Raw genomic sequence first — 24495 nt, 5'->3', positions numbered from 1 at the left:
GCTGGAGACAGTGCCTTTAAAGAGGTTATTAATTATTTTTAATGTTTATTTATTTTGAGAGAGAGAGGGAGAGAGAGAGAGAGTGGGGGGAAGGGGCAGAAAGGGTTAGAGAGGATCCCAAGCAGGCTCAGCACTGTCAGTGCAGAGCCTGATGCGGGGCTTGATCTCCCAAACTACGAGATCATGACCTGAGTGGAGATCAAGAGTCGACGCATAACTGGGTGAGCCATGCAGAAGCCCTGAAGTTATTAAGTTAAAAAAATTTTTCTTTAATGTTTAATTTGGAGAGAGAGAGAGAGAGAGAGAGGAGGAGGAGGAGCAGAGAGAGAGGGAGGTGCAGAATCCTAAGCAGGCTCCAAGCTCTGAGCTGTCCACACAGAGCCCAACGTGGGGCTCGAACTCACAAGCTGCGAGATCATGACCTGAGCCAAAGCCGGATGCCCAACCGACTGAGCCACCCAGGCGCCCCAGAAGTTATTAAGTTTAAACAAGGTCATAAAGTTTAAATGAGGTCGTAAGAATGGGGCCCTAATCCCAAATGACTGGTGTCCTTGTAGAAAGTGAAAGAGACGCTGGGGATGTACGCACGGAGAAAAGGCTCTGTGAGAACACCATGAGACGGCAGTTTACCGCAAGGAAAGAGGTCTTAGGAGAAACCAACCCTGCCGGCACCCTGCCCTTGGACTTGCAGCCCCCAGAACTGTGAGAAAGCAAATTTCTGTTATTTAATACAACCCAGTCTGTGGCATTTTGTTATAGCAGCAGGCTAATGCGGCAGATAACAAGCAAACAAGTAAATATATAATGTCAGGGAATGATAAGGGAGCACTTTGAAGAACAGTGGAGCAAGGTAAGGTAATAAAGAATTGGGGGGTATATACAATGGGGGAGTTAGGATTGATCTTAGCAGAGATGGCATCTGAACAGAAATCGGAGTGTCAGGAGGGAGCAAGTCTAGGGAGCATTTTCGAGAACAGCATTTCAAACAGAAGGCAATTGAAGTACAAAGACGCCAAGAGGAGGGGAAGATGTGTGCTTGGCATGGGGCCAAAAGCCTGCTCTGCAGGAGTGTTGTGAACCAGGAGCAAAGAGGGAGGAAAAATGATGTTGGAGGTTAAGCAGGATTCTGATCATCTAGGCCATTGTAAGCTGTGGCAAGGGTTCTGGATTCTATTTTATTTTTATTTTTATTTTATTTATTTATTTATTTATTTATTTTTTTTTTCAACGTTTTTTATTTATTTTTGGGACAGAGAGAGACAGAGCATGAACGGGGGAGGGGCAGAGAGAGAGGGAGACACAGAATCGGAAACAGGTTCCAGGCTCCGAGCCATCAGCCCAGAGCCTGACGCGGGGCTCGAACTCACGGACCGCGAGATCGTGACCTGGCTGAAGTCGGACGCTTAACCGACTGCGCCACCCAGGCGCCCCTGGATTCTATTTTAGAGGTGACAGAAAGCCAGGAAGCTACCGGGCCATTTTAGGTTTTAAGGCAAACCAGTGACATTAGTTGACTTATGTTTTCCAAAAGGTCTTTGCTGTCCAGTGGAGAAGATGCTGGAGGAGAGCAAGTGTGGAAACACAGAGACCAATTAGGAAGCTGCTGGTCCAGGTAAGAAATGATGGCGACTTGACCTGAATGAGAGTAGTAGTAGTGGGAGCAGTAAGTGGTTGGATTCGAAAAGATATTTTCAATATAGAACCTATAGGGTTAACCGAGAGTCTAGATGGTGGGTGCGAGCGAAGAAAAGGAGTAGAAAATGATCCTCAGGGTTTTGGTCTGAGCAGCTGCAGGCCTTGGGTTGCTATTTACTTCAATTAGGAAAGCAGAGAGAGGAGCAGGTTTGAGGGGTCAAATCAAGAATTTTGTTGTGGGGGCACCCAGGTGACTCAGCCGGTTAAGTGTCAGACTCTCGGTTTGGGCTCAGGTCATGATCTCACGGTTTCGTGAGTTCGAGTCCCGTGTGGCGTACGTGCTGACAGTGAAGAACCTGCTTGGGATTCTCGCTCTCTGCCCCTCCCTACCAACACTGTCTCTGTCTCTCTCCAAATAAATAAACTTACAAAATTAAAAAAAAACAAGAGTTTTGTTTTAGACATGTGAATACTTTAGGATCTGTGCTAACAATAGGACACTCTCCTCCTCTTCCATCCTTAGATTCTGTGATTCTAAAGATGCAAAGGATTTGGTTTCTGTCTTCAAGGTCTCATGGAAGGGGATGAAGAGAAACATATAAACCAGTGTTCGGGGGTTTTATTATTCTTATTATTAGTACTTTATTTTAGGGAGAGCAAATTTAAATTTGCAGATAAACAGAGCAGAAGGTACAGAGAGTTCCCATATACCATCCCGACTTTCTTATTATTAACATCTTACATTAGTGGGGTATATTTGTACAACTGATGAACCTACCTTGAAACATCAGAGTCACCCAAAGTCCACACTTTACACGGGGGTTCGCTCTGGGTCTTGTGCGTTTTGTGGGCTTGGACAAACATGTAATGACATGTATCCGTCGTTACAATATCATAGTGAATAGTTTCGCTGCCCTAAAACACCTGTGTTCTGCCTATTCATCCCTCCTCCCCTCAACACCCCATCCCCTGGCAACCAGGGTTTTGACTGCTTCCATAGTAGTGCCTTTTGTAGAATGTCATACATAGGTATTCCTCGGTGAGGTTGCAGGTTCGGTTCCAGACCACTGCAATAAAGCAAATATCATAATAAATCAAGTCAAATGATTTTTTTTTTTTTTTTTTTGGTTTCCCAGGGCACAAAAAGTTATATGCACACTATACTACAGTCTATCGAATGTGCAATAACACTGTGTCTGATAAAAAAAAAAAAAAACAATGTACATACATTAATTTAAAGTATTTTATTGCTTGGGCACCTGGGTGGCTCAGTCAGTTGAGCAATCGACTTTGGCTCATGTCATGGTCTTGCAGTTCATGAGTTCAGGCCCCGCGTCGGGCTCTGTGCTGACAGAGCACATAATAAAAGCATTAAAAAATTATCTTATTGCTTAAAAATGCTGACCATCATGTGAGCTTTCAGCAAGTGGCAATCTTTTTGTTGATGGAGAGTGTTGCCTTGATGTTGATGACTGATGACTGATCAGGGTGGTGGTTGCTAAGGAATGGAGTGATAGTGGCAACTTCTTCTTCTTCTTCTTCTTCTTCTTCTTCTTCTTCTTCTTCTTCTCCTCCCTCCTTCTCCTTCTCCTCCTTCCTTCTCCTTCTCCTTCTCCTTCTCTTCTCTTCTCTTCTCTTCTCTTCTCTTCTCTTCGCCTTCTCCTTCTCCTTCTCTTCTCTTCTCTTCTCTTCTCTTCTCTTCTCTTCTCTTCTCTTCTCTTCGCCTTCTCCTTCTCCTTCTCTTCTCTTCTCTTCTCTTCTCTTCTCTTCTCTTCTCTTCTCTTCTCTTCTCTTCTCTTCGCCTTCGCCTTCTCCTCTTAAGTAAGTTGTAGGCCCAACGTGGGCCTTGAGCTTGAAAACCCCAGATCAAGAGTTTCATGCTCTAGCAACCGTGCCAGCTGGGCACCCGTGGCAATTTCTTAAATTTTTTTTTTTTAACGTTTATCTATTATTGAGAGACAGAGAGACACAGAGAGTGAGCAGGGGAGGGGTAGAGAGAGGGGGAAACACAGAATCCGAAGCAGGCTCCGGGCTCTGAGCTGTCAGCACAGAGCCCCACGCGGGGCTTGAACTCATAAACTGCGAGATCATCACCTGAGCCACCCAGGCGCCCCCCATGACCCATGGCAATTTCTTAAAATAAGAAAACAGTGAAGTTGGCCCCATTGATTGATTCCTTTCACAAATGATTGCTCTGTAGCATGCGATGCCATTTGATAACATTTCACCCACAGTACAACTTCTTTCAACGTTTTTTTTTTTTTCAACGTTTTTTTTTTTCTTTTTTTAATTTATTTTTTGGGACAGAGAGAGACAGAGCATGAACGGGGGAGGGGCAGAGAGAGAGGGAGACACAGAATCGGAAACAGGCTCCAGGCTCTGAGCCATCAGCCCAGAGCCTGACTCGGGGCTCGAACTCACGGACCGCGAGATCGTGACCTGGCTGAAGTCGGACGCTTAACCGACTGAGCCACCCAGGCGCCCCTTACTTCTTTCAAAATTGGAACCAGTCCTCTCACACCCTGCTGCTGCTCTATCAGCTCAGATATATGTAATGTTCGAAATCGGTTGTGGTCATTTCAACAGGCTTCACAGCGTCTTCAACAGGAGTAGATGCCATCTCGAGAAACCACTTTCTTTGCTCATCCGCGAGAGGCAACTCCTCATCTGTTCAAGGTTTATCTTGAGATTCCAGCAACTCGGTCGCAGCTTCAGGCTCCACTTCCGATGTAGTTCTCTTGCTGTTTCTACCACACCTGCAGGTCCTTCTCCACCGAGGGCTTGAACTTCTCAAAGTCATCAAAGAGATTTGGAATCACCATCTTCCAAACTCCTGTTCACGTTGATACTTCAACCCTTTCCCACGAATCACAGATGTTCTTAATGGCATCTAAAATGGTAAATCCCTTCCAGAAGGTTTTCAATTTACTTTGCCAAGATCCATCGGAGGAATTACTGTCTCTGCTAGCTAAAGCCTCACAAAATGTATTTCTTTTTTCTTTTTTTCTTTTACTTTTTTTAATGTTTATTCATTTTTGAAAGACAGAGACAGAGCACAGGCAGGGGTGGGGCGGAGAGAGAGGGGGACACAGAATCTGAAGCAGACTCCAGGCTCTGAGCTGCCAGCACAGAGCCTGACGTGGGGCTCGAACCCAAAAACCATGAGATCATGACCTGAGCCGAAGTCGGATGCTTCGGCTGAGCCACCCAGGTGCCCCACAAAATGTATTTCTTAAATAAGACTTGAAGTAGACTTCTTCAGTCCACGCCCTGCAGAATGGCTGTTGTGCTAGCAGGCTTGAAAACAGCAGGAATCTCGTCAGACATCTCCATCGGAGCTCCTGGGTGACCAGGTGCGTTGTCAATGAGCAGTCGTGTTTGGAAAGAAGTCTTTTCTTCTGAGGAGTAGGTCTCAGCGGTGGGTAAGATATTCAGTAAACCATGTTGTAAACAGATGTGCTGTCTTCCAGGCTTTGCTCTTCCAGTTACAGAGCACAGACAGAGTCGAGTTAGCAGAATTCTTAAGGCCCTGGGACTTCCAGAATGTGCACGAGCACTGGCTTCAGCTTAGTCACCAGCCGCATTACCCCTTGCAAGAGAGTCAGCCTGTCCTCTGAAACTTCGAGGCCAGGCACCGACTTCTCCTCTGTAGCTATGAAAGTCCTAGGTGTCATCTTCTCTCCGTAGAAGGCCGTCTGTCTACACTGAAGTTCGGTTGGCTGTTTAGCATGGCCGCCTTCATTAATTATCCGAGCTAGGTCTTCTGGACAAGTTGCTGCAGCTTCTACGTTAGCACTTGCTGCCTCACCGTGCACTTTTATGTTATAGAGATGACTTCTTCCCTCAAACCCCCTGAACCAACCTCTGTTAGCTTCAGACTTTTCTCCTGCGGCTTCCTCGCCTTTCTCAGCCTTCATCAGATTTTTATTTTATTTTTAAAATAAAGTTTATTTATTTATTTTGAGGGAAAGGGGAAGAGAGAGTGGGAGAGGGGCAGACAGAGGGAGAGAGGGAGAATCCCAAGCAGGCCGGCACAGCCTGACGCGGGGCTCAAACCCACAAACCGTGAGATCGTGACCTGAGGCAAAACCAAGAGTCGGAGGCTTAACCAACTGAGCCACCCAGGTGCCCCTCAGCTTCATAGAATTGAAAAGACTTAGAGCCTTGCTCGGGGTTAGACTTTGGCTCAAGGAATGTTGTGGCTGGTTTGATCATCTATCCAGACCACTGAAAAGTTTTCCATATAAGTAATTAGGCTGTTTCATTTTCTTATCATTTCTGTGTTCACTGGCATAGTGCTTTCGTTTCCTTCATAAGTTTTCCTTTGCACTCGTAACTTGACTAACGGGTACAAGAGACCCGGCTTTCATGCTCGCTTGGTTTTTGACATGCCTTCCTCACTAACCATAATCATTTCTAGCTTTTTTTTTCGTAATTTTTTTTAATGTACATTTATTTTTGAGACAGAGAGAAACAGAGTGTGAGTGGGGAAGGGGCAGAGAGAGGGAGACACAGAATCGGAAGCAGGCTCCAGGCTCTGAGCTGTCAGCACAGAGCCCGATGCAAGGCTTGAACCCACGAACCATGAGATCACACCCTGAGCCGAAGTCAGATGTTTAACCGACTGAGCCACCCAGTCACCCCATGATAGCTCATTTTTATGAGCTATCTCTTTATCTTTATCTTTATCTCTTTACCTCTTCTTCTATAGGTCATATCTTTTTTACCCTGTATAATATTCCATTGGATGTACCACAGCTTGTTATCTGTTTACCTACTGAAGGGCATCTTGGTTGCTTCCAAGTTTTGGCAATTATAAACAAAGCTGCTATAAATATTCATGCACAAGTTTGTGTGTGGACGTAGATTTTATTTCCAAATTTGAATTTAAATTCTAGTTAGTTAACACAGAGTATAATACTGGTTTCCGTTGCAGAATTTAGTGATTCATCACTTACATACAACACCCAGGGCTCATCACAACAAGTGCCCTCCTTCATGCCCATCCCCACTTAGCCCATCCCCCCCTCTACCTCCCCTCCAACAACCCTCAGTTCTCTATCAAGTGGATGTAGATTTTCAATTCATTTGGGTGAATACCAAGGAGTGTGACTGATGGATCACAAACAAGTATTTTAAATGTCAACTTCTGTACAATCGCTAATAGAAAACATAGACTTCTGCTTGCAAGAAGCAAAGAGCTTTGTTTAAGTTCCTTAAGTTTACTCCGGCAATGCTCTAAAACCATAAATGTCTTTTGTTCTCTTTGTGGCTATTAGTCTGACACTATCACCAGGATACCCCTGCCTGGCTCATTTACAGGAAGACAGCTACTAAACACTGATAAGTGAAGTGTTCACACTGACTCATATCCACCCTTTCAAAAAACCATAACCAAGGGCCAATCTGTGGATGGCGTAAGGAGCAATGCCACTACAGTTTGATGCAGTGTTTCATAATTAAGTTTCTGCCTTCTTTCAGCAGGACACTTACTTCCCCAACTTTGGTGACCCTCCTGCCCAGCACAGGCCAGGTCCTCAGGAAAAAAAAAAAAAAAAAAAAAAAATCCATCAAGTTCTCTAGGAAGAAAAAGGCTGTTTGAAGCTCTGGGGTGGCATTTATTAATATGGGGTTCTGAGATGGACACAATCCCCCTGAAAGTCAATGCAAAAGTTGCATTTCAGTGTACTTTTCTGACCATAAGCTTTTATGACAGTCTCAAAAAGGGAGTACAAGACCCAGAAAACAGCTGAAGGAGCTGCCAAGCATTGGCTATGGTAGGAAGGGGGAGGGGAGGAATCTGGGGGTTTCTGGGTCATCGGTGGAATTGCAGTGTGGAAACCGCAGGCATTGTCTGCTTTCAAGTTAGTTCCCCTCCCACTCCAAGATGGTCTGAGCTCCAGGTGGGATCACAAAGAACAAGATCTTTTTCAAGCCAGAGGCTCTAATTCCCTCCTAGCAGGGGGTAGGTTAAGAGAAAGCAGTCACAGCGCCATTTATTATTAGGGTACTTGAGCGAGAAGTATGATCAACCCTCCTAACAGGACAGACATAGTGGGAAGAGACTAAAAAACCTCCACCTTCACTCCTCCAAACAGCCACATATTTTAGCTTTGGCCTTCAGCAACTCATCACGGAAGAGATGTGTGAGGCACTGGGGGCTTGAGCTGAACTGAGAACAGTGGATTCTCCTTATCAGAACTGTCCATACTACATGCACTCAACAAATTTCATCCAGTGTTTATGATGTGCCAGGCAGTGTTCTAGCCACTGTACTTATAATAATTTTATGTCTCCCATACGTGCTTCATTTACAAGTGCCATGCAATCTTTCTAGGCAGTGAAAAATCAGCTTCCCTAATTTACACATCTTCTTTTCAAATAGCTGAGGCCACCAGCCTTCTTGTTTTCAGCCCCGAATTGAAGCAGAAGTCACTGGAATATTTGGATGAGGCGGGCCCAGAAACCCAAGAATCTCTTCTCGGCTGTGCTACCCTGTAGGTTAGCCCCGCCTGCTTGCGTTTTGAGGCTAAGTAAGCTGGTGCAGACGTGCTTTGCAGACCGTCTGCCAAATCTCCTAAGCGACCAGTTCCATCACTCAAGGGTGACCAAAGGTTCCTGTCGTTTTTTTTTACTCTTCTGCTTCTCCCCTCCTCCCACGGAATGTATTTTCGTGCTGATGCTACCAGGGATGTAGGCAATATCTTTATCTCCCTTTTTTGGCTGTTTTTCATCCTTTCTGGTTCTTCCCTATTTGACACGAATCTGTACAATCTCCTGGGTGTGTAAAACCCGAGTTCTTCTTGAATGGTTGGATGTGAACTTATTGCATGATTATGTACCTATTTAAAAAATGTGTGGAAAAAAATGTGACTTTGATAGCCTGTCCCTACGATCCTGTAACCGTATGAATGTTCAAATGTGGGAGAGTTACTCTGATTAAAATCACAATCTCAGTTCTTTAAATATTAGGTTCCAGGTGGGCTTTTTAAATCCAGTTTAATTCCGGTTACATATAAATGGGTAATTTCAGATAATTGGAAATAAACAAGTTTACACGTTTTTGCAAAATTAAAGGAAAAAGGTAGTCCATTAAATTCATGGACCCTTGTTCAGTGGTCCTTTAAGGGTTCGGGGCCTTCTATTGATATTCTTTGGCTTTCTCCCTCTTAATACTATTAGAGGGAAGAGGTATCAATTAGTTAACTAATTAATACTATACTAAGAATAAGGAAGAAAGACAAATGGCCTGGAAAATCCATGATGGGATATAGGTCAGGGCTAATTCATCTATTCGTTCATACGGATCTGTAGGTTGCCAGGCCCAGTTTTAGATACTAAGGGTATTGTGGTCAAGGTGGTAGGAGAACTCCATTCTCTGCTTGCATGGAGCTTAAATGTGTATTGGGGTTATGCACACATTTTTACTTTTTTTTTTTTTTTTATTTGGTTGACAAATTAGCTTTAATATGATTTAGTACATTTTTACTTTTTATTTCTGCTTTAAAAATTTCTTTCTTTTCTTTCTTTAGGCTTTTAATGCTTATTTTTTGAGAGACAGAGAGAGCGTGAGTGGGGAGGGCCAGAGAGAGGGACAGAGAGAACCCCAAGCAAGCTCCACACTGTCAGCACAGAGCCCTACGTGGGGCTGGAACCCACGAACCGTGAGATCATGACCTGAGCTGAAGTCAGACACCCAACCGACTGAGCCAGCCAGATGCCCCTAAAAAATTATTTTAAAACAACAGTAGCTAAGACCATGGATTCTGGGGCCAGACATCTTGGGTTTGAACTCTAGCTCTGCTACTTATATGGTGTGATCTTGGGAAAGTCAGTTAGCTCCACTGTGCTTCTATTTCCTCATATGTAAAATGAAGGCAATAATAGTCTACTTCTCAAGATTGGTTATGAGGATTAGATTAAATCAGTCACACACAACAGTGCCCAGTATATACTGTCATGTAAGCATCCACAAAGAAAAGAAAAAAGAAACAGACATATCTACTTAAGAGTCGAACATATATATGCTCAGAGATAAAGAAATTACTGCAAATCACAAACGAAAGTCTCGATCTTCATTACTTTTAAGAACCTAAACAGTTTCAGGGCGCCTTGGGTGACTCAGTCAGTTAAGCATCCGACTTCGGCTCAGGTCATGATCTCGCAGCTCGTGAGTTCGAGCCCCGCGTCAGGCTCTGTGCTTACAGCTCAGAGCCTGGAGCCTGCTTCCGATTCTGGGTCTCCCTCTCTTTCTGCCCCTCCCTTGCTTGCACTCTCTCTCCCTCTCTCTCTCTCTCTCTCTCAGGGATAAATAAACATTAAAAAAAAATACAGGTATGCATATTAAAAAAAAAAAAAGAACCTAAACACTTTCCAAAGATTCTCTAATTACATGTGAGAAGCTCACAAATTTTCTTCTCTGTAGTAATTGAAGCTGTATTTATTGAGTGCCAGGTTCTTACCATGTTACTTCGTTTACAATTCACAACAATAGTTTAAATTTAGTATTACCATCCTGATTTCCCGTGAGAAATCTAGAAGTAATTTGCTTAAGGACCACAGTTCAGGGCAAAGCTAATTGCCTGACTGTACTTCTACACTATATTGCTGTATATTACAAGAAAGATACAGTCCATGTAGGTTTACAGCAAAGTATCTGGGATAGCCAGTGTTTCCCCATCCCCACCCCCATCTCTTTCCTCCTAGAAATAGAGCTTGTTCTTGATCCCTTCTTAAGCCGCTGGTCATAAACAGGAAGCATGGCTGGGGTGCAATAAATCTGGAGGCTGACGATATGTGGTTATTCAAGAGTTGTGGGAAAAGGGAGCCATCCCCCCTTAGTGGTGCAGTAAGGGTCTTTATTCTCAGGCTATAGCAAGAAGATCCTCATAGATGGAGAGGAGATGAGGAGAGCAGGAAAGGAGGCGACGTGAGGGACAGAAAGCTCCTGTTCCTCATCAGCGTTGGCTCTGACAACAAAAAATACCAAAGGGCAAAAAGGCAGCATCTCCTTCAGGAGTAATGGATTTGGGGAGCCGGTTCTTGTACCACCTATAAAGCAAGAATACTTTTGACATTTTTCCATGGTTGGAAAAAATTAAAAAGAATAATGTTTTGTGACTTGTAAAAATCACATGAAATTCAGGGGCATTTGGCTGGCTCAGTTGGTGGAGCCTGTGACTCTTGATCTCGGGGTCATGAGTCCGCGCCCCATGTTGGCCATAGAGATCACTGTAAAAAATTATATGAAATTCAAATTCCAGCATCCATAAGTAAAGTTTTGCGGGTACACAGCCACCCTCATTCATTTACATATTGTCAGTGGCTGCTTTTGCACTACAATGTCAGAGGTGAATAGTTATGACACGGACCACGGGGCCCCAGCAAGCCTAAAATATTTAGGATCTGACCCTTTAGGTCAAATTTGCCAGCTCCTGAGTTAGACAATGGAGGAATCAAGTGAAATAGTTCCTAAATCGGGAGAACCCAGGGTTACATAGGTCCAGGTCAGGGGAAGGAGTGCAAAGGACAGTGCAGCTGGATTAGAGTAAGGGGAAAATAGAATACACCCGGGTGGGATACAGACAGCTTGAGTAGCAAAAACCCCCTGGGGATTTCTTGTTAGGGAATGCAAACAAAGTGGGCCTACCAAGTTGGAGATGCAAAAGGAAATAGGGATTCATTCTCCACCTTTCTCTCATGCTTTCTAACAGGGCATGGGAGGAACATTACCAGTGTTGAAAGTGCCTTCTCAAACGGGTTCCCTTGCTTCACGGGGGGGGCTGATAGGTTCACCTGGTTCTTTTTATTTATTTAGAAACACAGTGTATACCATAATGCTTAAATCCCTAGTGGCCATTTTGGTTTTTTGTTTTTGTTTTTTGCTTTTTTTTTTTTACATTTAATATTTCTTTTTTTCTTTCTTTTTTTTAATATATGAAATTTATTGTCAAATTGGTTTCCATACAACACCCAGTGCTCATCCCAAAAGATGCCCTCTTCAATGCCTTCACCTCCCCTCCCCTCCCTCCCACCCCTTATCAACCCTCAGTTTATTCTCAGTTTTTAAGAGTCTCTTATGCTTTGGCTCTCTCCCACTCTAACCTCTTTTTTTTTTTTTTCTTTCCCCTCCCCCATGGGTTTCTGTTAAGTTTCTCAGGATCCACGTAAGAGTGAACACATATGGTATCTGTCTTTCTCTGTATGGCTTATTTCACTTAGCATCACACTCTCCAGTTCCATCCACGTTGCTACAAAGGGCCCTATTTCATTCTTTCTCGTTGCCACGTAGTAGTACTCCATTGTGTATATAAACCACAATTTCTTTATCCATTCATCAGTTGATGGACATTTAGGCTCTTTCCACAATTTGGCTATTGTTGAGAGTGCTGCTATAAACACTGGGGTACAAGTGCCCCTGTGCATTAGCACTCCTGTATCCCTTGGGCAAATTCCTAGCAGTGCTACTGCTGGGTCATAGGGTAGGTCTAGTTTTAATTTTTTGAGGAACCTCCACACTGTTTTCCAGAGCCTAGTGGCCATTTTGAACATAGCGACCTCCGAATTATTAGGGAGAGGAAAACTAAGGTCTGGATTAGAGAAAGCAGCTAATGAAAGATGGGTTGGTGGCTAATCTTCAAGTCCTGTGTCCCTGTCCTTCTTAGCTGCATGGTCGCTTCACACCACCCAAAAAGGGGAGCAGACACATTGAGTTTTACACAACCACTGAAGATGGGGCAGGCGAGAAGGATGGAAGGATGGCTGGAGTGTACAGTAATGTACTGAGCGCTAAACTGTTGCCAGAGGTTTCCCCAGCTTCTAATACCCCTTATTCCAGTGAAGTGCAAGTTGCAAAAGTTGGGGATGGAAACCGGAGCCAAAATGTTACCACCGCCGTTGCCCGTTTATTCAATGAAGTGATGGGTGAGAAATGGGATGTGAATAGCAGAGGAATAAGGACCTTAGGGGAATTAGGTCTCTGAGTAAATCATTATAAAAAGAACACGTTATTAAATACAGATCATTAATCTGTCGATCCTATACTTACTGGTTTCTGTCACTGCTAGATGCTGAGTCATATTTTTTTAAACAGTTAAAAAAATTTTTTTTAATGTTTATTTATTTTTGAGAGAGAGACAGAGCGCGAGCAGGGGAGGGGCAGAGAGAGGGAGACACAGAATCTGAAGCAGGCTCCAGGCTCCGAGCTGTCACAACAGAGCCCGACACGGGGCTTGAACTCAAGAGCTGCGAGATCATGACCTGAGCCGAAGTCAGCCGCCCAACCGACTGAGCCGCCCAGGAGACCCCTGAGTCATATTTTTAAATATACTATGGGAGCTTGTTATAAAGAAAAAGTAAAACTCTAATAATTTTTTGAAGCCCTGCATAATTCTGTAATACAAATGACTATTCTAATTCATTTCTTTGCAAATTCAGATTTTAATGTGGCACAATCAATGCGTCTCCGGTGGAACGGAATTGGATTTTCTTTTTTCTTTTCAAGTTTATTTATTTTGAGAGACAGAGAGAACACAAGCAGGTGAGGGGGGGAGAGGAGGAGACAGAATGCCAAGCAGGCTCTGTGCCATCAGGGCCATCTGTGCCCGATGTGGGGCTTGAACTCACATACTCCAAGATCATGACCTGAGCCAAGATCAAGAGTCCGATGCTTAACCGACTGAGGCACCCGGCACCCCCAGAACTGAATTTGCTAATGACTGAATTTCTACAATACGATAGATACTGTTTTGTTTTTTCTCTCTTTTTTAAAATTTTTTTAACGTTTATTCATTTTTGAGACAGAGAGAGACAGAGCATGAGTGGGGGAAGGTCAGAGAGAGAGGGAGACACAGAATCTGAAACAGGCTCCAGGCTCTGAGCTGTCAGCACAGAGCCCGACGCGGGGCTCGAACTCATGGACCGCGAGATCATGACCTGAGCCGAAGTCGGACGCCCAACCGACTGAGCCACCCAGGCGCCCCCGATAGATACTGTTTTGAAGACACATAGAGGCTGTATGTGTCTACCCATAGTCATAAAAAGTTTACATCAAGTGGCATGAAAGGATACTACCAAGTGCATAACTAAAATACAGTTCACAAATAGAATGTCATGATACGTAAATCACTTCGTTTTTATTTATTTATTTTAATTTTTAATTTTTTTTCAGAGCCCAACGTGGGGCTCAGTCCCACGACCATGAGATCATGACCTGACCCGAAATCAAGCGTCTGACACTTAACCAACTGAGCCAATCACCTCGTTTTGAAAACATGGTGCTTGTTTTTCTCCATAGTACATGAAGGGAAAGAAAGATAAACACAGAGGAACTTACACCTCAAGAGTAAGGCAACTGAGGCAGGAAAAGGGGAGACCTTGATTTCGATTTCTTTCTTTTTCCTGGTTTCTACTTGCTCTCCTCTCAGGCAACTTCTAGGTCCAGAGCAAGCAGCATGCAAAACCTCTCCTATTTGCCTGTGAAGGGAAGGAAATGCTTCCTTTACCCTTCAAGGTCTTCCAGCTGGACTAAGAGTTAAATTTACAGGAGACAGATTAACCAGAGGGAAAAAAACTCCAAAGTTTTCTTAGGTGCACACAGAGGCCCCATGATGAAACTGAGACCTCAAACAATAACAAAGGTAGGCAGTTTTTACACTGTTTAGACAAAGAGACAAAAAATCTGAGGAATTGACAGGGCAAACTGGGAGCTTCAATTAGTAAGGAATTTTAAACAGAATTGGGGTGGGGGGAGGGGGGTAGTAAATTAGTACAAAGTAACAAAGGTTGTTTATACAGTCTTCTGGGCTCTAAATTTCCTACCTCTGGCGATAAGGATGTCTCCTTACCTCCTGGTACAGGGAAGCTACCTTTGACATGGGAGATTTATTTTCTGCTTTCAGGGAGACAGAGGAATGTCTGAGTGTCCTTCTTGCATAGGCTTTCTTAAGTAAGGTTTCGTTTTTTTTCCCTTAAGTCACTTTTATTTAAAATAATCAATATGTTGAAGTGACACGTTTGGGGGCAACCTGCCCTTGGCCCTTATACCTGCAACTTGCGTTTCCTCCATTTCCTTATAAAAGTTTATTCTCTTCTTTGATGCTTTCCACTCCCAATCATGCCACACCTTCCCAGCATCTACCCCCCCCCCCCCCCGCCCTTTTTAAAGTTTATTTATTTATTTGCAAAGAGAGAGAGCATGAGCAGGGGAGAGGCAGAGAGAGGGAATCCCAACCAGGCTGTGCACTGTCAGCCCTGAGCCAGACGCTGGCTGCCCCCTCGAACTCACAAACCCTGAGATCATGACCTGACCTAAGATCCAGTCAGACGCTTAACCGACTGAGCCACCCAGGCGACCCCACGACTCAGCATCTTCATCAGTTCAAAATCATTGCTCTCCTCGGACGGACTCTTCTCATGGCAACTCAGTCCCCCTCCTCCCCTAACTGCTCTTTCTCCCTCCTTCTCACACACATTGGGCTGCCCGGTTTCCAGGTCGCCTCTTGCCCCAGCCTTGCACTCTGCTCAGTCTTTTTTCTCCTGAGCTCTCCCTGCCCCTTTCCACTTTCATTCTTTTCATTGCATTCCCTCCTTGACCAAAACTGGCCCAAGAGCAGACACCGAGGCAAGCCCTGTGTACGGGGGATTCTGGGGCCGGGCCCCTCCGCCGGGATTCCCAGGTCTTGGGCGGGGACAGGATGAGCGCGCGCCGAGAGCGCGCCGCGGGCGCCGTGCCACCCCGCACGTCCCCTGCAGTGACGAGAAGGTGACGCTGAGCTCCGAGCCCGCCACCCGCCGCGCCCGCCCTTCCGCTCCGCCGCGCAGCTGCGCGAAGCCCCGAGGGGCACGCAGGCCTGCCCACCCCACTGGCCAAAGTTGCAATTTCCAGGAACTCGAGGGCAGGTGTTTCTGTTCTGCACAACTAATCCCCAAACATCCCTTTCGGCATCACTGAGCAGGGTCAGTCTGCAAGCCCCCATTCCTCCGTTTTGCCCCGACAACCATGTCTGTTTAGCCCCATGTCTGGTTTGGTCTTTTCATTTTTTCTGCTCTTTTCTCACCTCTGATCCCCTCTTCTCTATGTAGGTTCCACATTTCACACTTCTCCTGATCTCGGATCTTTACAGATTCTTCTTAATGCCCCTGCAGCATTTTGATTCTATGTTTAAAAGTCAGTTTTACGTATAAAATATATACAATTCATACACTTTAGGTGCACAGATCATGACTTCTGACAGATATACACACCCATGCAAACACTGATCCACAGATTTGTATCTCAGAAAGTTCCCTTAGCATCCTGATTCTGGGTGTGGTTACTGTGTCATTTTTCAGACGCACCTTATATTTCTCCCCATGCATTACATTTATTAAGTAACTTCTATGAAACAGACACTGATGTTACAGAAAAAAAAAAGAAAGAAACTAGAGCAACACAGTTTTAAAGGGAAAGGACATATCATACAACTCATGGTTTCTGTTATCTCTCCACTCATATATTTCTGATAATCTCTCCTTTTTAGACCCGCAGACAACTTGGTCACCTGATTAATCCTCTGAGAAATAGATTTCTTTTTTTTGAAAGTTTTCTTTTTACCTAAGCTAGGCTGAGGGTGAATGAAACACAGCAGAATCGTTGCTGAGGAAAGGAGGGCGGGAGAGGACTATGCAAGGGAGATTTCCCCAGAAGTGGGAATGCCACAGGCACATTTCAAAAACAAGTCAAGTCTGGGAATACAGCTGTAAAAGCTACTGGAAGTCTCCTTGGCAAGGGGCACCGGATGTGAGTCCCTGGAATAGACTCTTAAAAGGAAGCGTCAGCATGGACCATTCAGTTTAATGAGACACATGAGAAAAGATGCCAAAGTAGGCTACTGATGGGACAGACACAAAGAAAAAGTGAAGACCACTCCTCCCCTCCCCCTGCAGCACACATGAGGGGTGTGCTGGGGGCCGGGGGGGGGGGGGGGGGGGCGGGTAGGGGGAAAGCCAATCTAAGAAAAGTAGGCCTACCGGCACCAAGATGAAAAATAAGAAAAGGAACAATAAAAACAAAGATTTGTTGCAATGTTGATGTAAACCTGGCCCTCTTCCTGACCAAGTGACAAAGGGTTTCCACTTCCCTTTACTGTCATATATTACTCAAGTCTAGAAAGCAAGATATCTGAACAAGGAGATGACCTCTAAATCCACATATTAGGTGTTCAAGTCACAAAGCCAAGCCTGATAGTGTTGGGGCTGTTAGAAAAATTTCAAGAACAAGAATGTGTTTTCTAGTGGGGTCAGAACTGAGGGTGAGTTCTTTCTTTATGCCTTCTTTTTTTCTTTTTTACATATAATAAAGCAGGTAAAAATGCACTAATGTTAAGTACATTACACCCAGTACAGCTGGGTGAATATTTACGTCCATATTCACCTGTATAACCGCTGTCCAGATCGAGATCTAGATTCTAGACCACTTCTAGCTCCCCATGTTTCCTTGCATCTCTTCCAGTCTATAGTCTCCCTTTCCGGAGGTAACCACTATACTTACTTCTACCATCATCAATTCATTTTGTTGTTCTTTTTTTAATTTATTAAAAAAATTTTTTTAATGTTTATTTTTGAAAGAGAAAGAGAGAGAGAGAGTGGAGGAGGGGCAGAGAGAGAGGGAGACACAGAATCCAAAGCAGGCTCCGGGCTCTGAGCTGTCAGCACTGAGCCCAACACAGGGCTCAAACCCACGGACTGTGAGATCATGACCTGAGCTGAAGTCAGACACTTAACCGACTGAGCCACCCAGGCGCCCGGAAATAGGGAAAATTTAAACATCCAATTTAAAGTCATAAAATTAATACATTGTAAATTAGGACTAGAAACCACATTTTCTTAGTCAAATTCATTTTTCTTTTTATAGTCCTCTTATTTCACTAGCCTCGTGTAAACAGAGAGATCACCCCAATGTCCACTCTGCCCTGGACTGTCCCAGTTTTGGCACTGAAAGGCCATGAGCAAACGGGGATTGTCCGTCACTCTACAGAGCAAAGAAAGCTGTCAAATGGGTATCACAGCTTGCAAATAAATGGGCAGGAAAAAACAAAACCTGAGTTAGCTCATCTGTGCTTTTCCATTCCCCAAGAAAAAGATACTTTTAATCCAAGAGTAAGGCGATATCCACACGTTTATGTACTCTGTATGTCAACTGTATTCTTTGACTTTGGAATCCATCTACACCAGTGCTACTCACAGGTGATCAAGGGATCGGCTACATCGTCTCCAGGGAGCCTGTTAGAAATACAACTTCATACCCCTTCCACCATCCCTCCCTCCAGCCCCAGGACAACACCATCCCAGTCTCTAAGGGTGGGGCTCAAAAATTTGTCACCACAGGTGTCACTTTTATCTTTTAACAAGCTCTCCAGGTTAAGGTCAAGGGAAGCAAGTGGGAAAAAGGAGCTTAAAGTTTGAGATACACCGATCTAGCCAATTTCCTTTACAGATACACAGATAACTACTCGGTTTTAAAGATCACTGGAAAGAAGGACTCCATTACTTCACTTTCCTTATGGAAAACAAATCCCGTGGTTTGTGAAATCTTCTTTCTTACTTAATAAACCTCTTGTCTAACATTCTGGTCCTACACGAGAGTGCACAGTATCATTAAATATATTTTTCTGTCCTTTTCTAAGGCCACTCCAAGTGTTCTTTATTATCACTTAACGATCACTTAATGTCCAGAAGGAATCCTTGTCAAAAGCTGTAGGACCTCAAAAGAATCACCTTGCAGTTCCAACGTGAATACTCGTGAATCTTTAAGAAAATCACTTGTCAAGTTATAACGTATCAGACACTATAACTGTATAAGAATTATGAAGCCTAGAAACAGAGAAAGAAAGAATAGTTCATCTGGATCACAGGAGAAGGAAAAACAGATGACAGCTTGGCATAAATAGGAGGAATCTGCTGAATGAGTATGCTAACAGGGGCTGGGGTCAGGCCCCCCCAATTTGTGTTCCCTTAAGGTTTTGTGTGACTTGGCTGCAATCCATCTACATGGTTTGTTTCTATTCTGTTCCAGGACAGAAGGTTGCCCTCAACTCCAATCCAGCTTCTCATTGTCCATTTATTCTAGGCTCTCTCTTACTTCCCTTTCCCCTCATTCTTCCCCAGGGAGGGGTTGCCATGGAGATGAAATCATAGTAAGCCAGTTGGTAAGAAAGGCAGTGACAGAAGCGGAATAGGAGAGAGTGCATAGAGAAAAATAAAAGATTAAGGCAAAAGGAAAAGACATAGGCACAGATAAGACCTGATACCGTCCAAGGAGGAACTGCACAGGTGATAAGATGCCATAAACAACTTACTTATGGAAATGGGTGGAGACATACTGCCCAGTAAAAGGCACACAGTGGAGGTTCTAAGGCAACAGACATAAGCAAACCCAGGGACCTGAAATATACATAGACACACAGGAGGGGAGGAGACACACAGTCAGGGGTTGAACCAGATCATACAGGATTCTGGTGAAAACAGCTTCGCACAGAACTTTGCCGTGAACAGCAACAATTCCAAGAAAACGTTTATTTATCCTTATATGTAACCTCTTTGAGTCATTCCTATTTCCAACGAAGGGACCAGTGGGAGGTTATACAGAGGACACCCTTACTTCTATGTTGTTTTTCACTTCCTTTTCTTGCCTGCACACAGAAAGGACCTCCCAAAGACAACCAAAGGCTGGGCTCTTTCTCTTAGACATAACCCTTTTAGTCTCTTGACTATTCTTCCTCCCATCTTTTCAATATTTGGATCTCAAATATTTGGACCTCAAATTTTCTACAATTCCTTCTCTTTCTTGCTCTCTTTTCTTTTCTTTGCATTTATCCCAGGTTATAAGCCATCTTCTTAATGCTCCTTTTGTCTAGCCCACCCTCTTTTCCAATATCTCCCTTCACCTAAAGTCAGACTTGTCCCCACTCCCTAGCCAGAAACTTGGCCTCTTCCAATTTCACTCTACTTTTTTGCCCATTAGCTGCATTCTTACTTGGACCTCTCCATCTTTGGATAAGACAACATCTAATAAAAACAGTAAGAAACAATGGGTTTCTAAATACAGAAAAATTTCAATGAGTTTTTTTTTTTTAAATGCAATGTTGAGAAAAATGAAGATATACACATAAACATGTATTGAGAGAGCCTACAAAATGCACGGCTGAGTAATGCAGAAGACCCAAAGTGCCCCCCTTCCCCCCAGAAGTTGATTACGATCTGGCCACGGAGGGGACAAGATAAAAAAAGTTCTGAAGGAAGCCAAAGGATTCTGTTTGTGCGGGAAGAATCGAGAAAGTCTTCATGGAGTCAGAATTTGGAGTAGATCTTGAAAGACGAGTAAGGTAAGAGACAGGTAGACATGAGAGAAGGGCGTTTTGGGAAAATGGAATGGCCTTGGCAGAGGTATGGTGGTAGGAAGCTGGTGTGGAAGGTTGGGTAATAGTGCTTCGACCAGTTGAGCTGAAGAGCAGGATGCCTATAGGAGTCTAGTGAGAGAGAATGCTGGAAAAGCAAGTTCAGGCTACACTGCTGGAGTCTTTGAATACCAGACATGCTATTTTGACTGTAAGCCCTTGGGTGTGGAATGAAGGAAAATCTTATTGCATTTTTTCCTTTTTTTTTTTTTTTTTTTTTTACAACACTACCTGTACTCCGGAGATACCAGACTTATCACCTTTTTTTTTTATTTATTTAAAAAAAATTTTTTTTTCAATGTTTATTTTTGAGACAGAGAGAGACAGAGCATGAACGGGGGAGGGTTAGAGAAAGGGAGACACAGAATCCGAAGCAGACTCCAGGGTCCAAGCTGTCAGCACAAAGCCCAACGCGGGATGAATTCACGGACGGGGAGATCATGACCCGAGCCGAAGTCAGACGCTTCACCGACTGAGCCACCCAGGCGCCCCACTTGTCACTTTTATCTTATATGCTTTGTCCCAACTAAAATATGGTCTCCTCATTCTGTTGCTTTTTCTAATCTCTTCTTTCCATTGCTTCTCTCAACCCCACCCCTGAACTCCAAATTCCGTTGTTTCATTTCACTTTCCTGTCCATTGTTGCAATCAGAAGGCTTTCTGGATAGAAACCAACCTGGGGTGGTTTTGCATTTTCTGTAAACAATCTTCTCTCAGTGCTATTGTCAGAGCAAAGACAAGGTTGAACATTAGAAAATCCAGGTAGTAGTTCAGACTACGGTAGTGACCTGCTGTGCTCCCACCATCTAGGAATTAATAAAGTCATTCAACCTGTGTCTTGGGCCTCTCATTCTAAAAGATGGTCCAAACTGTTTTATTCTCTGCAATCTCAAGAGTTCCACAAATAGACAGCCTATACAAATATTTAGTGGCTTATTACCATGGAAGAAAGGTGGTAAGTTATAGGACTATTTTGACTATTAATGGGGTATTCACTTATCATTCCTCTTTCAAATATACACTTGAAATTTCCATATTTTTGGAAGCTTCCTTGGTTCATTTAGGTACCTGGTACATATAGACACATTCAATAAATATCTGAATGAATGAATGAATGAACTTCCAGCTCTAAACACAAAGATACTGGGGAAGGATGACTTTTGCCACTAGATTCTGAGTGGTAACACAGGTGTAATTTGAAAATTTAGAAGCATCCAAAAAGAACTACCTGGCTGTTGTCTTAGGGTATGGCTGAGGAAAGAATTTATTTCTTCCCTTTGACTTAAAAAAATTGTTTTTAAATGTTTATTTCTGAGAGAGAGACAGAGAGAGAGAGACAGAGACAGAGTGTGAGCGGGGAAGGGGCAGAGAGAGAGAGACACAGAATCTGAGGCAGGCTCCAGCCTCCGAGCTGTCAGCACAGAGCCCGACATAGAGTTGGAACTCACAGACCGTGAGATCACGACCTGAGCTGAAGTCGGACGCTTAATCGACTGAGCCACCCAGGCATCCCTTCCCTTTGACTTTTTAGTTTCGATTCAGCCCTGCTCCTTTCAGGTACTCAGAGAATGAAGAATTTACTCTTGTCTCATTATTTCCCCTTTGATCTTGACACCTGCAGTCAATACCAAGAAACAAAACAGCCCCAGGAAGACTGGCATGTTCCCACGGCGGAGGACGTGCACCCAACTGCATTCTTCTGTCTCCCACACCTCTACCTCTAAGTACAACCAGTGACAGGACACTGACTTCTGCCGCCGTCTGACTCGCTGGTAACAAACTAGTGAGTAGTAAGTAGTAAAGCCACATCCCAAAATAGCTGCATGCCTCACTGGGGCACCCGAAAGATAAGGAGAACAAAGCCTCTAGTTCAAGTTGTATTCTATTTATCTAATATTAAGAGATGACAGAAGAAAAGCAGGGTGATTCCTCTTCTCAAGAAACACGACCTTTCTCCCGGAAAAAATGAACAAAGTATGGACCAGAGAAAGTAAAGGCTAGAAAGGGCAAGGAGAAAAGTGAGAGTGTAATTTTGCCTTAAATAAATGCACATAGAAATGCCCAGATTTGATCACTGACCACCTGTTAATATTCTAACAATTGTGGAGACTGAGAGAGGTGCCAAAAAAAATTGGAGGGGCGCCTGGCTGGCACAGTGGGAAGAGCACGTGACTCTTGATCTCGGGGTCGTGAGTTCGAGCCCCACATTGGGAGTAGAGATTACTAAAAAAATGAAAAAGTAAACTTAAAAAACAAAAGAAATTGGAGTTATGAATTTTTTTTTCAGTGAAAAAGCGTGGGGCTTCATTATTTTCCCCTTCAATTCTAGAAAGATTACTAACAGATAGTTGCATGCAACAAAAGGAAGGAGTACTAATTAATTGGATGCAGAATTAATTTAAGTTTAAGTACATTGTGTCAGTTTTTTTACCGAAGGTTTTCCTAACCTTTTTTCCAATAAGGTTATTTAAAAAAATTCAGAGAAATACCACAGACCAGCGTTTCTAAATCTAGGTACTATTCTGGGCTTTGTCTTTGGGGCAGTTCTGTGCATTGTATGATGTTTACTAGAATCCTTGGTTTCTGCCCACTAGATACCGGTAACATTCTCTTTGCCACAGTAACAGCAACCAAATATGTCTGCAGAAAATACCAAATGTCCCTGGGGAGCAAAGTCACTGATGAGTGAGAACCATTCCCTTGGAAAATCTCTAATGAGATCCTTGGGTGAAAGACCTCACCTATCTGGAACTCAATTATTTGGAATACTAACTTATTTTATTTTATTATTACTTTTTAATGTTTCTTTTTCGAGAGAGAGACAGAGCACAAGCAGGGGTGGGGCAGAGAGAGAAGGAGGCACAGAATCAGAAGCAGGCTCCAGGCTCTGAGCTATCAGCACAGAGCCAATGCAGGGCTCAAACTCAGGAACCATGAGATCATGACCCAAGCTGAAGTCGGATGCTTAACCTTAAGCCTGTGCCACCCAGGCACCCCTCTCTCTTTTTAGATTACTAGAAAACATTGCAAACATACAATGCAAAATGTTAATATCTGATACAGAGCGTAAGTTTTTTTACCTGATGTCCAAAGCGGCAACATATTAGAAGAAAATTAGAAGAGATGTCTTATGCCACAGGAGGGGACCCTAACACACTAATGACAGCAAGAAAAGAAAGAGACAAATTATAAAAAGTGAACAAACATATTTAAAAAATTTTTTAATGTTTATTTGTTGAGAGGGGAGGGGCAGACAGAAAGGTGGACGGAGGAACCGAAGTGGGTTCTGTGTTAACAGCGGCGAGCTTAGTGTGGGGCTCAAACTCACGAACCGTGAGATCACGACCTGAGCCGAAGTTGGATGATCAACCAATGGAGCCACCCAGGTGCCCCATAAACGTATTTTTAAAAAGATTTTATTTGGGGGGCGCCTGGGTGGCTCAGTCGGTTGAGCGTCCTACTTCAGCTCAGGTCATGATCTCACGGTTTGGGAGTTCGAGCCCCGCATCGGGCTCTGTGCTGGCAGCTCAGAGCCTGGAGCCTGCTTCAGATTCTGTGTCTCCCTCTCTCTCTGCCCATCCCCTGCTCATGCTCTGTCTCTCTCAGTCTCAAAACTAAATAAAAACATTTTTTTTTTAATTAAAAAAAAAAGATTTTATTTTTAAGTAATCTCTCTACCCAACATGGGGCTTGGATTCACAACCCCTAGATCAAGAGTTGCGGGCCCTTCCAACTGAGCTAGCCAGGGGCCCCAAACGTAGTTTTGAAAGAATAGCAAGTCAGAAAGCTATTGGTCCTATGTTTGGGATATGTTATCCAGGTCACTTTAAGTCCCTTGGCATCCTACTTCACAAAAGGTGTGACCAGGATGATGAAGTATTTGGAAACAAGGTAATGAAGAGAAGCTGAGGGAACTAGGGTTATTTAGCTTAGAGATGAAGACGATGGGTAGAACATGAACGTCTTCTCCAAATATTTGGTGTGCTTCCCCAAATATGTACTTTTCAGTATCCTGAGAGAAGTAGGCATCACATTTATACTACAAATATCATAGAAAGAACTTTCTAGTAATTAGAGCTATTGAAAATATAATGAGCTGCTTTGTAACTGTAAGGCAGTAAATTTCTCATTACTGACTTGCCTCCTGATTTCCAAAGTCATGAATCTATTGCCTGTCTTACCTCTCTTACCTGAGTGGCTAAAAGGCAACTTGAGCTAAGCGTAGCCAAAATAGGAGTACTGATTCCTCTTCCAAATCTCCAAATGTTTTCCTTCCTTAGCCTTCTCCATCTTAGTAAACATGATCACCATTGCCCTATGGCAAAAGCCAAATTGCTAGGGGCTATTCAGGATTTCTCTCCTTCTCACACCTTCCACGTTTCATACAATGGCAAGTATTGTCAGCTTTACCTCCCAAATATCCCAG

General features: G+C 43.7%; 1 protein-coding gene across 9 annotated transcripts in view; it reads right to left on the bottom strand.

The window, feature by feature from the left end:
- Positions 1-24495, bottom strand: part of SLC2A3 (solute carrier family 2 member 3) — an 88752-nt gene that overhangs the window by 33976 nt on the left and 30281 nt on the right. The window lies entirely within an intron of this gene.

This window comes from Panthera onca, chromosome B4, assembly GCF_046562875.1.
Source record: "Panthera onca isolate mPanOnc1 chromosome B4, mPanOnc1 haplotype 2, whole genome shotgun sequence".
Classification (NCBI taxonomy): domain Eukaryota; kingdom Metazoa; phylum Chordata; class Mammalia; order Carnivora; family Felidae; genus Panthera; species Panthera onca.
This window is presented reverse-complemented; position numbering and strand designations above follow the sequence as displayed.